This window comes from Gymnoscopelus braueri, assembly GCF_963280865.1.
Source record: "Gymnoscopelus braueri genome assembly, chromosome: 7".
Taxonomy (NCBI): domain Eukaryota; kingdom Metazoa; phylum Chordata; class Actinopteri; order Myctophiformes; family Myctophidae; genus Gymnoscopelus; species Gymnoscopelus braueri.
Genome location: NC_137608.1, coordinates 6,541,669 through 6,557,039, shown reverse-complemented (window position 1 = coordinate 6,557,039; position 15,371 = coordinate 6,541,669).

Below are 15,371 nucleotides of genomic sequence, written 5' to 3'. Positions count from 1 at the left end.
GAATCCAACTCTATTTCGGCCATGTGAAGTAGTTAACTTTTTCACAGCCAGATTAAATACATAAATGAATCGCCCACTGCCAGCGATTTTTGGTTTTCCTTACCTTCTTAACTAGTCACAGAATATTTATATCCAGTATGATCGATCCCCCAGACGTCTGCTAAACACGGAGGGTTTCACTGTGCTTCCGCGAGAAAACATAAGTCATCGCGACCCACCGATTGCTTGTTTGTCAAAATGCAGGGAGAAAACAAGAAAAAAAGATACAGCCATTTCCCCAAATATGCTAAGCAGGAAGTCAATCTCCTGGATCTGTGTGACTTGGGGATGAAAATGGCCACTCAGCGCCGCCAACTGGTTGAAAACAATTACGTTGTAAAAGTCGTCTTTGGCAGTCTGAGCCTTCGGAGAAAAAAGTTGTGAAAGTCGTCCTTGGCAGTGAAAGAGTTGAGAGCGAAAAAGAATAGAACCTGTATAGTCATTTTCTCCGATATAATTTAGTGACGACATTTCAAAACATTATTTCTAACCCAGCACCCCAAAAAGTGATCTTTCATCCAGTATATAGAAGAGACCCTCGCCCTCTCCCCCAGACAGCTTTTGTTTACATCGTGTCCACATCGTGGGTTAACGTGGGTCGCCAAAATGAGGTAAAAATGCTGCCGGTGGCGGATGAATTAATTAATGAATACCTGCCAGTTGACGTGTTCATATTTTCAGAACCTCCTTTCCTTTTTTAAATTGATTGTATCCATTGTGAACGCACAGTACACTGTCAGATGTTTAGTGCAGGTCTATACTAGAGACCTGGGAGAATCCACTTTGGCAGTGGCCGCCTCAGGTGATGATGTGTGGAGCGGACCGAGATAATTGGCTGGCGGGGGGTGGCTGGGGGGGTTGGTACTGCAGGGGGGGCATTAGACTGACGTTCTTTTTGATTTGAAGGTTTGAAATGCAACCCCCCACTCCTCAAATGAAACGGGGCCAAGTGGCCCGTGCCTGGGCTGGCCAATTAAAATCACACAGCAATTTGTTTGATTTGATTTCCTTTGATTTGAATCCATTTCATTTATTTAGCCTGGCATCCGACACTCAGCCCCAACCAGGCAAAGTCCCAGCTGTCCAGATGCCCAGTCCGCCCCTGGGTGAGCTTGTAGATCAAGCTAATTTTGGTGCGTGTCACCGGCGCACGACCAAGTATTTATCGCCCAGGTTGCCAAAATAAAATACATAAATTGCCAAAATATGAAATGCCCTCCACTGCAGCATTGTGGGATATTGGCTACGGTTGAACCGATCGATATCTTTAGCCTAGAGGGCGTTGAGTCTGGCCAAAGCGAAGCGTGTCTCATCCATTGTGTTATGCCGTGTTTGACCTTTGCGCTGTAGCCACTTCCTCCTCATTCACACTGTGTAGAGAGTACACCTTCAGGACTTCCAATATCACAGGGTCTGGACTACTTAAAGGTAGGGTAAGTGATATTTTTGGGTTAAAACAAAAAGTATTTTGTTAAAAGGTTAAAGCACTATATTCTGATAGTAATCATTGCTATAGAGTGTTTGTTCAGTAACAGGAGTCTCCCCGTCTCTCCAGCTCTTTAATAAACAGAAAATACATTTTCTGGTAGGTGTCAAAATCTCAGCCAATCAGGAGAAAGTACCAATTTTTAAGCTTCATTTTTATAGTGTTCCAGTTCCAATTTTGCTTGCTCATTTCTTAGTGTCATCACTTCCAATTTCACTTGTTTAATCTATATCCTGATTGATTTCTCTATCCTGATTGGATAAAATTGGAAATGAAACTGAAACTGAAACGAAAATGCATTTTCTGTTTAATAAAGAGCTGGAGAGACATGAAGACTCCTTATATGGACAGGACACTCTATAGTAACGAGCACTATCAGAACATAGACCCATTTTGCAATTATTTGAATAATTGCAAATCACTTACCCTACCTTTAAGTGGAACAGGAGCGGAAGGTTCCGGAGGGCCCGGAATGCCCTGCATGGGATATGAGGAGAGTGTGGAAATCTGACATGGGAGAAGACCTCAATAGGCGGCTGTTTTGTAGCTACAATGGAGTCAGTGCTACTGTACTGTATGTACGCTCACAACCAAGCCCCCAAAACCTAGTGGTTGCATTGAAGCGCATTGGACATGCTGGCCATTCATAGGTACTGCAGCTGGGGCCACTGTACATGAACGAGCGAAAGCAGTTTCGACCAATGGGCTGGACTCGCGAGCTTGCGCACAGGGCTTCGACTAAAATGCTAATGAAGGACGAGTGGAGAAGAGATCCAGTAGAACTAAAAGACCAGTCATTTTATGTTTGGTTGCGGTCGGGTGGTTGCGCTGAAAATAGCAGATCTACAAGCTCACAACGCGTCGCAGCGCGACGCGTTGTGAGCTTGTAGGTCGGCTATTTTCAGCATGCAACCAAGTGTAAAATCAGCCATTACAACGCCACCAAGGCCTGCCAAAATGCATTTTAGTCAACTAAATCAACTGTAGATTTAGTCGACTAATAATCTTATGATATTTAGTCGACAAAAACAAAAAACATTTCAGATGAGATTATGACTGAAAAAAAATCTAAAATTGCTGTCAAAATCGACGCTGGTGTCAGGCACCCGAAACTGGTGGCGAGCAAACTGACACTGTGGGAGCCAACCCATGGGCAAAGCCAGGAAATGACCGAGGCACACCACCTATACGTAGAAGACACACGTGACAGCGGAGCTAACACTGCAGAGCTGATGCCGGACAGGACGGGTGTGGAGGGCAGCGATTCGTGGGGTCTAATAAAGCTTGTGTGAGGTATACAAAAGGTTGGGAACCGGTGTCTTCTAAGGATGTCTTCTGTTGATAAGTGTTATTGATTCTCTGTCAGGAGGCTGGATAGATAATATGCATCTCACCTACGAACACCTTGTTCATTTCAAACCAGAATTGACTTTATTTTGAGCGTTGCCGTACTGCGGCCACAGGCAGCTGTGTTGTTGTTTTGTTGTGGTACGTGTGTGTGTGTGTGTGTCTCTTTCTTCCTGTATAGCCGAAGCCCCCCCACCCAAGGCCCTTTGAAATTCAACGTTGCGCTTATCGCGCTCTGTTTTTGTATTATTTTGTTTACGACGTTCCTGGGTGCCAGAGAACAATTACATTTAGTATCTGGGAGCGAGCGTACGTTTGAATTTTAATGCACCTTAAACGTGCCATTGACAGAATCTTGCTATTTTTTTCTTTTTTACAGTGTGTTACCGTATCACGCGGTGTGAATATGATTATGATAAGTTTCAAGCTGTCCAATACACTCCTCAAACGGTGCTGAGATAAAAAATAAATAAAGGCTCTGAATAGATAACGCCACGTCATCCCGCGCCTGGATCCCCGCTTTTTAATCCAGCACACATCTGCATATCGTTGCTGTCAGGCAGTAACCTTGTATCTCCATATTTTTACTCGTTTATTTTGTAAATGAATGCTCTACTTCGTCATACTACAGTGTAACACAAAAGTAGCAAAATGTGCCGATCTACAAGCTCCCATCACGACGTGTGGTGAGCTTGTAGATCGGCTATTTTTGCTAGAGAAAAAAAACACAAAGTGAAGGTGAAAGAACTGGCTAAGTGTGTCTAGTGTTTTTTTCTTTTTTATTGAAGTATGAAGTATTAATATATGAAGTATTAGCAAGAGCTTGTGACTAAAATAATAATTTGATCATTTAAAAACATATTTATCTATATATGTGTGTGTGTGTGTGTGTGTGTGTGTGTGTGTGTGTGTGTGTGTGTGTGTGTGTGTGTGTGTGTGTGTGTGTGTGTGTGTGTGTGTGTGTGTGTGTGTGTGTGTGTGTGTGTGTGTGTGTGTGTGTGTGTGTGTGTGTGTGTGTGTGTGTGTGTGTGTGTGTGTGCGTGCGCGCGCGCGTGTGTGTGTGTCTGTCTCTCTATCTATCTATCATTGCAGAGAGAGAGAGAGAATTTGTTTCAGAAGTAAGTTACTCACCAGTTAAAAGAGGCCAATTTGCCAAAAGCTGCCTCCTGAGCAGTACGTAGCAGAGAGCGTTGGCCTTGTGATCTGTGTTATGGATTATGAGCTCTGGCTTCTTATCAGTGAGATGGAAGCACCTGAAGCTGCATAATAATAATACTGGTGCATGCTGGGAGTTCAGCCGCATGGAGGCTGTGTATCGTAGCTCAAGGCCCACGCTGCTAGATAGATCTGTCAAGCTCTGTGTGTGTGTGTGTGTGAGGCATGTCAGTATTAGCAAGCAGCCTTATAAGCCATGATTGGAGTCATTAACTTCACTCTGTATGATATTTCATTTTGAAAAATCATGTTCTAATTCTAGTCCCTCCATAAAGGGCTGGCTGAATAGCAGCTGGACCTTAACCACAACAGGATCCATTTTACATGAGGCGACTGCTCTGAGTCTTTGATTAGGTAATGAGCGGTCTGTTATTGAGTTCAGCTGCCAAATAAATACTGAATTCAGTTATTGACCAGTCAGAATCAAGCATTCCACCAATAGCCTTGTAAATACTGTGTTCATATTTCATTTGCTTTTAAGCTTTGCCGTAATATGCCCTAATATTCTTTTAGCGGCTGAGCATGATCAATAGCCTCAGGGCAAGGCGGTGATTCCTTTGTTTTGACGGAGTTGTACAGACATAGAAGGCCCAGGGGGTCTTCTTTTAATGGCAAAATGATGAAAACAAAAGGTGATAATGGTGGCGGCAGGAGAAGAACACCCAAAGTTATAAGTCTGATTAACCAGACAAAGCAGAACACCCATGGCCATGTCTCAAGTCAATGTTTGAGATTTTGGGGAGGAGAAAGGTTTTCATTATGTTTACTGAAAGTTTACTGGTTTCCTTTAATTAATCCGCGAGAATGTTTTCATAGGTGTTTATGTACACGTTCTATAGCGTAGTTGTTCTACAAGCAAGTTGATAAGAAAAATAAAATGAACTTTTAATTATACATTTGAATACTGAGTAGTTTAAAAAATAAATTACACCGGTACTTTAACTCTAGTAAAACGTTGACTTTTGACTCAAGTACCAGGGTATACCCCCCCCCCCCCCCACACACACACACACACACACACACACACACACACACACACACACACACACACACACACACACACACACACACACACACACACACACACACACACACACACACACACACAGTATAATTCAAGGCAAACGGAAGGCCTTGCGTTTGCATGGAGAAGGACCATGAATGCTGAATCCATCTATAAAGTCAAATGGGATGGATACTTGTGATGATTTGTGAATCCTTCCTCAGCCTGAGGTTGTGTTATGAAAGATTGATGTTATGAGACTTTACAGTATGTGACTGTGAGGCCTAATACTTCACACCCAAAAAACACTCTCACACGAAATGAAATGACTCCTGGAAATAAGTTGGATGTAAAAAGAGATTACAATGCAAAGGTTGAGAGGGATTTGCTCTTACTTTCTGTGGCAGTGGTTCCCAACCTCTTCTGGATCACGGGGCCCACTCGAAACGTCTCGAAAGTGTTTGCGGCCCACTCATCTAACACTTAAGTAGTCTGACTATTATTACTCCTATTAGCCTTGAGTGAAGAGCGCAAACTTCAGTTTTTTCGTTGTTGATTGTCAGGATTGGTTACCGATCCTCCAACATCAAGGTTATAATAGTTTTGGATTTTTCATTTTAGTTTAGTTTTTGTTTGTTTTGATTTTTTTCTTCCTAATTCAGTTAGTTTTAATTCGTTTCTAGAGCGGATTTGCTAGTTCGTATTCGTTTTTATTCTTGATAATGCTAATAGTTTTAGTTCGTTTTTGTTTTTATTATACTTTCGGCCCTTTTCAATCCTGCACCAAATAAAAAAATAAGGATGGAAAAGGGCCAGAGTAAGTATTGTGTAATAAAAACTCAAGAAAAGATAGGATTTTTCAAAACAATATTCAGTTACAGATTAAGCTTATAAATTGACAAAAACTAAGGGCATTTTGTCTATCATCTCAGTTCGTTTTAGTTAGTTTTGTAAACACACAATACAGTGTCAGTTACTTTTTTCATATTTTTTTCTTCAGTTAATTCGTTTTCGGTCTTTCGTTAGTTTTCGTTAACTAACATAAACTTGTCCAACGTCTGATCCACCTCTCCCGGCCGCTCCACCCCTGTCTGCCTGATACGGCAACGTTCTCTGGGCCACATTGTCAGACAGCACCTGGCTCATGGGGGTCCTCACTGGAGGTCAACGGCACCACCTCCACTCCTTCTCTCTTCAGCATGCGTAAGCCCATGATGTCTCTGATGTTGATGGACACCAGACGCAGACACCATCATCTTGTCCATCTGTCTGACATCCAGACACATTACGTAACATCAGACCCACCGCCTCAGGCTCGTCTCGTCCCCCAACATAACCTTCTGTTCCGCTACAGGCCAGTCACATGTCCACATCAATGTCCACACTGTACTCTGGCAGCATCTCATAGTAGGCTATCAAACTTTCATATCAAGGACCCCTAAATTGATATGTATTCGGCCGCGAACCCCCATCTGAAAATGTTTTGTGCCAGGGACCCCCAGAAGAAAAAAAAAAGGTAAACCATTCAAAATTATTCATTTTTTTTTCAAAAATAGCAAATGTACAAGCTCACAGCGCGGCACGAAGTGACGCGCTGTGAGCTTGTACATCTGCTATTTTTGAATAGCCAACATATAAACGGATAAAGTGGTTAAAATGATTGTGAAGCTGTATTAACGCATTTTGCCAATAATTCCTGGGGGTCCCCGGACTCCACTTTGAGAACCACTGGGCTACCTTACCGCCCAGCATGGTTCACAGACAGTTGCCACTCAGCAGATTGGATTCAACACACTGATTAGTTGTACAAGCGCTTCCTTCTGATGTGGGGAAGCCTTTGATGTGCCGAGGGTGACTGCTGAACTGCATTTACTCAAAAAGACGCACTGTTAATGTTTACTGTATCCTGTGGGATTCATTCAACATATGCATCATGCCCCACGAATCTCATATCACAACAAGCGCCACGTTAAGAGGGAAATGATCAATCGCTTTGTAGCCTATTCTATAATTGCATTTCCGCTTATAAACAAAAGGCTCTGAAACCGTTGTTGATAAAGAAACATCTAGGAAGCCATGGCATTTACCGAAAGACTTGTTGACTGTTTAACAACATCCATGTTGTTCACTGGTAGGCATGTCTGTCTGTAATATGAGACTGTTGCTGCTGGCTCTGCTGGCTTCAATGCACACAACGTATAGACACCCTTTTCTGTTTTGCAAATATATAATAATAATAATAATAATACATCAGACTTATATAGCGCTTATATACTGTAGTACCCACGGTCGCTTTGCAAAACAAATCAAAACAAAACTTTATTAGGAGAGAAAAAGTTAAAAGGCTAAAAACATTCAGCTAAAACTAAGAAGCAGAAAGGGAGATTAGGTCTGAGTTAGGCGGGGAAAGCAAGTCTGAACAGGTGGGTTTTGAGGGAGGCTTTGAGTGGGTGGAATAAGCCACGACAAAGGAATATCCAGTCAGGACGTTTACTTGCAGAACGGCAGGTTACAGGCTTACCGCACACACCAACGGTCGGCGGTAATAATAGGCGAACGGAATGTATTACAGCACACATCCAACGCTGGCACAATAACAAAAGCAGTACAGTTAAGGCTCTCTCAATAACTCTCACGCTACTGTAAGACACTTTGTGGCTGTCAATCCGTGGTCCCTGGCACATAGGCGGAGGATAATTCACTCTACGACTATACACTCTGGAAACCGCAAGACGACTCTAAGCAGGCGGGATGAACAGATAAACACGGGACCTCGCTGTGTCTGTGAGCCAATAAGAACACATTACGTCCAGTAAACACACACACAATAGGCCGATCGAAGTACTGTAGTTGGGAATGGCTATAGGCTGGCTTTTGTTCCCACGTTACAATATCATATTATATTAACTCTTTAACTGACAGTATACATTAATAAACTCACCCACTGCCAGCGATTTTTGTGTTTTTTTTAACCTTTTCAAGTAGTCACAGAATATTTATCACCAGTATGATCGATCCCCTGATGGTTGCTAATCACTGAGGGTTTCACTGTGTGGTTTCACAAATGTGAGCGAGGTCATCGTGATCTCGTTGACATTTGTTGTCCGCCTTTGAAAATAGCATGTGTCGACCAAAATACATAGTAAAAAAAAAAAAGTACACAGGAGCCGAGATTTTTAAGTAATAAGTTAACCAGGAAGTGCAGTAAATCTTCGGATCGCGTTATCTCTGGTTCTGTGTGAAAAAACATTCATAAGAAAACGAGGGCGGAAGGCTTCCTGAACGCTTGACTCACATGCTGTCCTCTGTTGTTTTCTCCCTAGTTCTCCAATCTGTTTGTTATGAACGGGCATGGTAAACATTTAGACTAATATCCATACAGATAAATACTTTATTTAACCTTACCTGATTTGAAGTGTGCACAAGAAACATGATGATCTCCTCAGCTCAGTCCAATCCTTTGGTTTTATTAGTCGTCTTCATCGATTTCATTTGACTGGCAGTGGCGTCTTATGTGTGTAGACTGGGATTCAATAGGCTCTATGCGCAGCAGTCATATCACATTATTGGTAAAGCCTGTGAAGGAAGTAAGGAAGAGGTCCAATTTCTTTCCAATAAGGCTGCTGTGCATAGAGCTGAAAGAAAAACACCCTCACACTGTCTTCAAATGCAAAAAGAAATAAGGAGTAGTTCACCATAATCCACTATGGTCATTTTTTAAACTAAATTAATTACACTATTTGCACTTTCACCATGGGAAAAAAATCACTCACATTAAATTAACAAAAGTAATATTGTTTTGCCATTTCTTTCAAAAATAATTAGGTGATTAATTTAGATGAGCCCTGATTTAATCGGATCTACCTCCTGTTTACTCCACATGCTATTAGACTGTTTCTTAAATGCACAAATAAACCAACAGTTTGATTAGAATATTATAAGCTACTCACGGCACCTTATTAAATCAATGGGCGAATAGATGAGTCCATGAACACACCAAATCACATCACCGCCAGAGATTCATAGAAGGTCTGACTGCGAGTCTGCGATGGAGCCTATGTTTTCCAACAAGTTAAACTCTAAAGCTAAATTCTATCATTTAGAATCGAAAATAATCATCACCACGGCACATCCCCCCTTGTCTATGACATTATTCTGTTGATACAGGCTTTGATCTGAGGGATAGAGATGGGGTAGAGAAGAGTAGCCTAATCAGTTATATTATAAGGCTATGTGAATAATGATGATGTACTTTTAAATATGACAATGCTGTATCCTTTATATTTATAACGTTGCTCTGCTGACCTGTTCAGGCAATAAAGAGGCTACTCACAGGTTGTTCGAGAAAGTTGATTAAAGCATTTGTGATTCATGATTGATGATCTTTGTACAGTTTCCTCAGAGCTTTTCAGTTCAAGTGGTAACGTTAGTGTACATGTCTCCACGTCTTGCTTGTGCATCGCCCTCTCGTTTGAGAGTGTCTGTGGCATATATTAACTCGCATTGATGCAACTAGTTTTGACTGTTCAATATTGCGCACAGCCAAGGACGCAGAGAGCGTTTTAGAACCGAAGGGGACGCATGCACGTGCGCGCAGTGCGCATGCATGCGTCCTGTGCGAATTTTTTTTTTTACCGGGTTTGTTACTTTTTTGGGTGTTTTTGTTACATTAATTCGGTTAATTTGGTACAAAAAGGTCGGAGGTTTCTTCTTTTTCTTTTTTCTTCATCCCCAAAGTAGGGGGGATATCCCTCCCCCCAATGGAACTGAGTATGCCCAGACCCCCCCGCCCCCCCCCCCCCCTCCCCCTCTCTGCGTCCCTGCGCACAGCCATCTCTCTCGACAACTTAGCAGCAACAACACTTCTCCTGTCGCCCCTTCACAGTAAAGTGTCTCCCCTTTACCTCCCAGTCCCAACTTTTACTAACAGGAAATAGGTGTAACTTTACAGTGTGGGAGAGCACAACGCGGGGTGGCGAGAGAGAGAGGGCCTCGGTGCGAGGTGGGGGGACTGACGGTCAGCCAGAGGCCCCCCTGAGGGTGGAGGCTTGTTTCAACTGAAACGGGTGAAACATGGTAAAGGCCGCCCCTGGAACCAGTTAGAAGTGGTTGCCTCTCCTCACCCCACTGTTTGACACCATGAAGGTTTTCCTCAAAATGGTAAATGGTGCATTTATATAGCGCTTTTTTCCAAGGCACTTTACATTGATTGTGCCATTAACCCATTCACACACACATTCATACACCGATGGCGGAGAAAACCATGCAAGGCACCAACCTGCTCATCGGGAGCAATTAGGGGTTCAGCGTCTTGCTCAAGGACACTTCGACACTAACTCTAGGGGAGCGCCCCAGCCCGGGATCGAACTGGGAACCTTGCGGTTTCCAGTTCACTCTACCCGGCCACTCTACCCCTGAGCCACTGCCGCCCTCAACATGGTCATTTGTCCACAAAGTGACAGCAAAACATTCCTAGGGATAAGAATATTTGCAGAGGCAGCAAAAACGGAAAGGAATTCCCGGGGGGGTCAGTAAGCAAGGACATTCGTACCAGATCTGCACGGTAGGATGTATTTGCCAGGGTTGCCATGTCCGCTTATTATAAGCAACTTTGAGCTTGTTTTTTCTGTAAAGTTGCTTGTAAATATTGGTGGATGCGTTTTTTTGGGCTTCTTAAGTGTAGCTTATTTGGGCTTCCGTCCTAAATGTTGTTTAGCAGCGGTTAAACATTGTCATGTCAAGGACCCTCAATTTAATATGTATTTGTCCCCGCGGACCGCACTTTCCGACAATACGCTCCAGGGTTTGTTTTAATCAAACTAAAGCATCCAGATGTGGAGGCACCCTTAGTCACCCTGTGAGCTGTGGAAAGCTGTGGAAAGCTTATATTTTTCTTTTTTTGTCCGTTAAATCTGTTCTCATTAACTAATATCAAAGCCAGAAATATAAATCCCAAGGACTTGGGTTTTGCTTAAAGTGAAGAAATCCTCTTCTGATAGAACCCCCCTCCCCCAAGTATATATATATATAGAGAGAGAGAGAGAGAGAGAGAGAGAGAGAGAGAGAGAGAGAGAGAGAGAGAGAGAGAGAGAGAGAGAGAGAGAGAGAGAGAGAGAGAGAGAGAGAGAGAGAGACTGAGAACATGCATGAATTACTGTATTGTACTGAAGAAGGAAAAAAAGACACAATTTCCCCCCATTTCTCTGGTATAACGTGACCTAATTCCTAATACCTGGGGGACACATATGAGGCATCTATAAAGCTCCCCATGTCTGCTGTTCCAGCGCTCATGCAGGGCGGGGGAAAACGATTGCAACGGAGTACAACGCATGGGCTCTTTTTTTTTGTATACAAAGGGGGTAAAAACCCTGAACGTTCCATATAACCTGAAACTTTACAGCATTGGTTATCAAAGTGGGATCCTTGGGGGACCCCCAGGGGTCCTTGGGGGGGGGGGGGGGGGGGTTACAGGGGGTCCCCAGCAAAAGTAGGAAACATGGCATCAAAATCATGTTAACTAGTTTATCCACGTATATGTTGGTTATCCAAAAATAGCAGGGCGGCAAAAACAATTGCTTAAGTCTGGAGTAAATCATTTGGCCTAAGTCGGGTTTAATCCTATTTAAACCTATTTAAATCTCTTATGTTACATATTAACTGACGTTATGTTAATAGTCATAATTTGTTATAAACGTTTTGGGTGAAATGATTAAGACATATCATCTGGTTTTGTTTTGGATCAATTTTGTTTTTTTTTCTGAAAAGCTTGAAAATATTACTTAGCCCATTAAGGCCTGAGGCCGATTCTACAAAATGTCTTCTAAACAGTTTTTTGAAAAAATAATGTATGTTGCTATTTCAGTGGTTCTCAAACGTTTTCATGTCAAGGACATGGAGGTGATATGTATTTGGCCGCGGCCCCTCGTCTCAAAATATTTTTTTCAGGGACCCCCCAGAAGCAAAGACTTGAGTTACATGTTTGCTGTAAAAATATATATTCAAAGATTTGCAAAAATGTTCACACGATTTTTCACAAATAGCAGCTCTACAAGCTCATACCGCGGCACTCGGTGCCGCGCTATGAGCTTGTATATTTGCTATTTTTGAATAGCTAAAGTGTAAAATAAAGCTTTTTAGCTCAAATCAAAAAATGACACAGATGCATTCCAAGGTGACGTTATTGAAAAATATCAATATTTTTTGACATGTTTGAATACTTTTGATTTTCTTCCACATAAATCTTCTCTTCTGTGGGTCCCTGGCACAAAACATTTTCAGATGGGGGTCCGCGGCCTAATGCAATCCAATTTGGGGGGGTCATGTGCAGAAGCACTGCTATAGCAGCCCTGTCCAAAGTCCGGCCCGAAGGCCAATCATCTCACAGGGGGCAGATTTTATAATTTGGCCTGCGGAAGATAAGCTTTGCAGGGGGGCAATAACCTGGCAAGCGATACCGGAGTATATCAAGAGCCATATAGACTGGCAGAGTTTCTACCCTAGCAACTGTCAGCAGTGGTGGAAAAAGTACTCAATTTTGTTTTACCTAAGTAAAAGTATCAATACTGCATTGCAGAAATACTCTGTTACAAGTAAAAGTCAGTAATTCAAGATTTACTTGAGTAAAAGCACAAAAGTATTGGTATCAAAATGTACTTAAAGTACCAAAAGTAAAAGTAGTCATTATGCAGAAAATCCTATTTCAAGTTTTCAAATGTATAAACATTTTTTGAAAATATCAGATCTACAAGCTTGTGAGCCCCATGGAGACTTGAATTCATGGATATTTTTTTTTATTGTTTTTTGTCGCATTCCTAAGCCAATCATTTGATAACCAGCGGACCGGCAGGCAGCGGTTCCGGTAGGAGACACAAAGGGACACTTTGTGTCTCCTACCGGAACCGCTGCCGGTCATCAAATTATTGGCTTAGGAATGCGACAAAAAAAATCTCCATGGGTGACCGTGACTAATCGATAGAGAAAAAGTCATTTTGGGGGTGAACAATCTGCTTTTTCAGGCTTTTTTCATGCTTATCGTATCTTATCTTCCTTCCTAAAATGTATAATTTTATGGCCCGCCACTTTTAAGAGTCATGCCATGTTCATACAATAAAGTTTCTTGAGTGTTTTGAAATGAACATGGGCATGGCCCTTTCTCAGTAGAATTAAAGATTCATAACTTGTTGTTTCTTGTATTGTTTCATTCTCAAGATGTGTAAGAAAGGCTATTTGAATTAATATTTTTATTGAGACCTTTTCACACCTGGTTACATTTGGCTGCATTGCCATTTGAGGAAAATAAATGTAAAAATAAAATATAGCAATGCAGTGCATGCATGTGAAGAAAAGCTGATTTGATTGCTTTTGTTCCCCGCACTGATGAGTCTGCCAACAAAACACTATTGGTATTGCACTGTAGTTTAATATAAAATTGCTGTAATGCGATGGATTTGCATGTGACTTTATGGTCCAAAGTTACAGTACGAAAGGAGATGCAAGTCAGCCCTAAGGTATTTTTGTATTTTCAAACATGAAAAAAGTTGGACACCCCTGCTCTATAGGAATACAAGAACGTTTGCTCCAAAATACGCTCGCCCCGGGTCAAATCCAGTGACCTCGGAATGGTCGGCAGGTATTCCTAGATGTAGTAACCTCAGTAAAACTACGCCTAACCCTAAACTTACTCCTAAACGTGACCTCAGTAAAACCATGCCTAAACCTAACCTTATTCCCAAACGTAAGTTTACCTCAGTAAACCTATGCCTAACCCCAACCTTATTCCTAAACCTAACCTCAGTAAAAAACATTCCTAAACCTAACCTTATTCCTAACCTTAACCTCAGTAAAACTATGCCTAAACCTAACCTTATTCCTAAACTTAACCTCAGTAAAACTATTTCTAAACCTAACCTTATTCCTAAACTTAACCTCAGTAAAACTATGCCTAAACCTAACCTTATTCCTAAAATTAACCTCAGTAAAACTATGCCTAAACCTAACCTTATTCCTGACCCTAACCTCAGTAAAACTATGCCTATAACCCTAACCTTATTCCTAAACGTAACCTGATGCTTTTGTATTTTCAAACATGAAAATAAGTTGGACACCCCTGCTCTATAGGAATACAAGAACGTTTGCTCCAAAATACGCTCGCCCCGGGTCAAATCCAGTGACCTCGGAATAACCCTAAACTTACTCCTAAACGTAACCTCAGTAAAACTATGCCTAAACCTAACCTTATTCCTAAACGTAACCTCAGTAAAAACATTCCTAAACCTAGCATTATTCCTAAACTTAACCTCTGTAAAACTATGCCTAAACCTAACCTTATTCCTAAACTTAACCTCAGTAAAACTATGCCTATAACCCTAAACTTATTCCTGACCTTAACCTCAGTAAAAATATGCCTACAACCACAACCTCAGTAGAACAAATACAAGAATACAAGAACCGTTGTGGGACGAGCGGTCCGCGGAGATAACGGGCCGAGTGTGTTTTGGGGCGAGCATTCAACCCTCTGTAGCAAAGAATATAGAGCTATTTAAAGACGGGGTGCCGTGATTTTCAGTGATCCCCCCCCCCCCCCACTAAAACATAATCATCAGGTATTATGGTTATACTAGGAGGAAGATTTTTTTCAAAAAGGTGTACAGAAATTGTTAAAATTATGTTTTTATGTGGACACGCCTCCAGTTCATTAAGTATACCTGGTTCTTACCTTAGCACCTCCTCCACCACCCTCAAGGTTTCAGCCTCCAGGTAGAAACTCAAAATAGTCAGAGAAGACATAAAACACCATAAAAACACCACCAGGGGGCTTAATGAAGTTCTATCAACCTCATAGACACATGAAAAACAGAAAAAGTGCAAAACCATGGCACCACCTCTTTAACACTTATTTTGAACAAAAACAAACATCGCTTGCTGCACCTTTTGAACAAACATGTCAGCATTTGTTGCCCCTTTTCCACGTTTATGACTGTATTGGTGTTAATTTGTGGGGTCATTATTAGGAAGGTTTGCACTCCTCTGTGGAGCAGAACTAATGTGTGTTGTTGTCAGGTCGTCCGTACGGCTGGCAACTCGTTATGCTCGTTATGAAGATGAATGCCCCGATCCTGGAACCATCACTCAGAGCATTATGGGATAGATAAACGTCCGGTTGCACTCCCATTAGGAGCCATTAGCACAAGGAATTGCACCGGCCACGCCCACCCTCTTCATTGTTGCACAAATATATATTATGCTCATTTCACACCATTAAATATCAAGGGCTGCGTATGG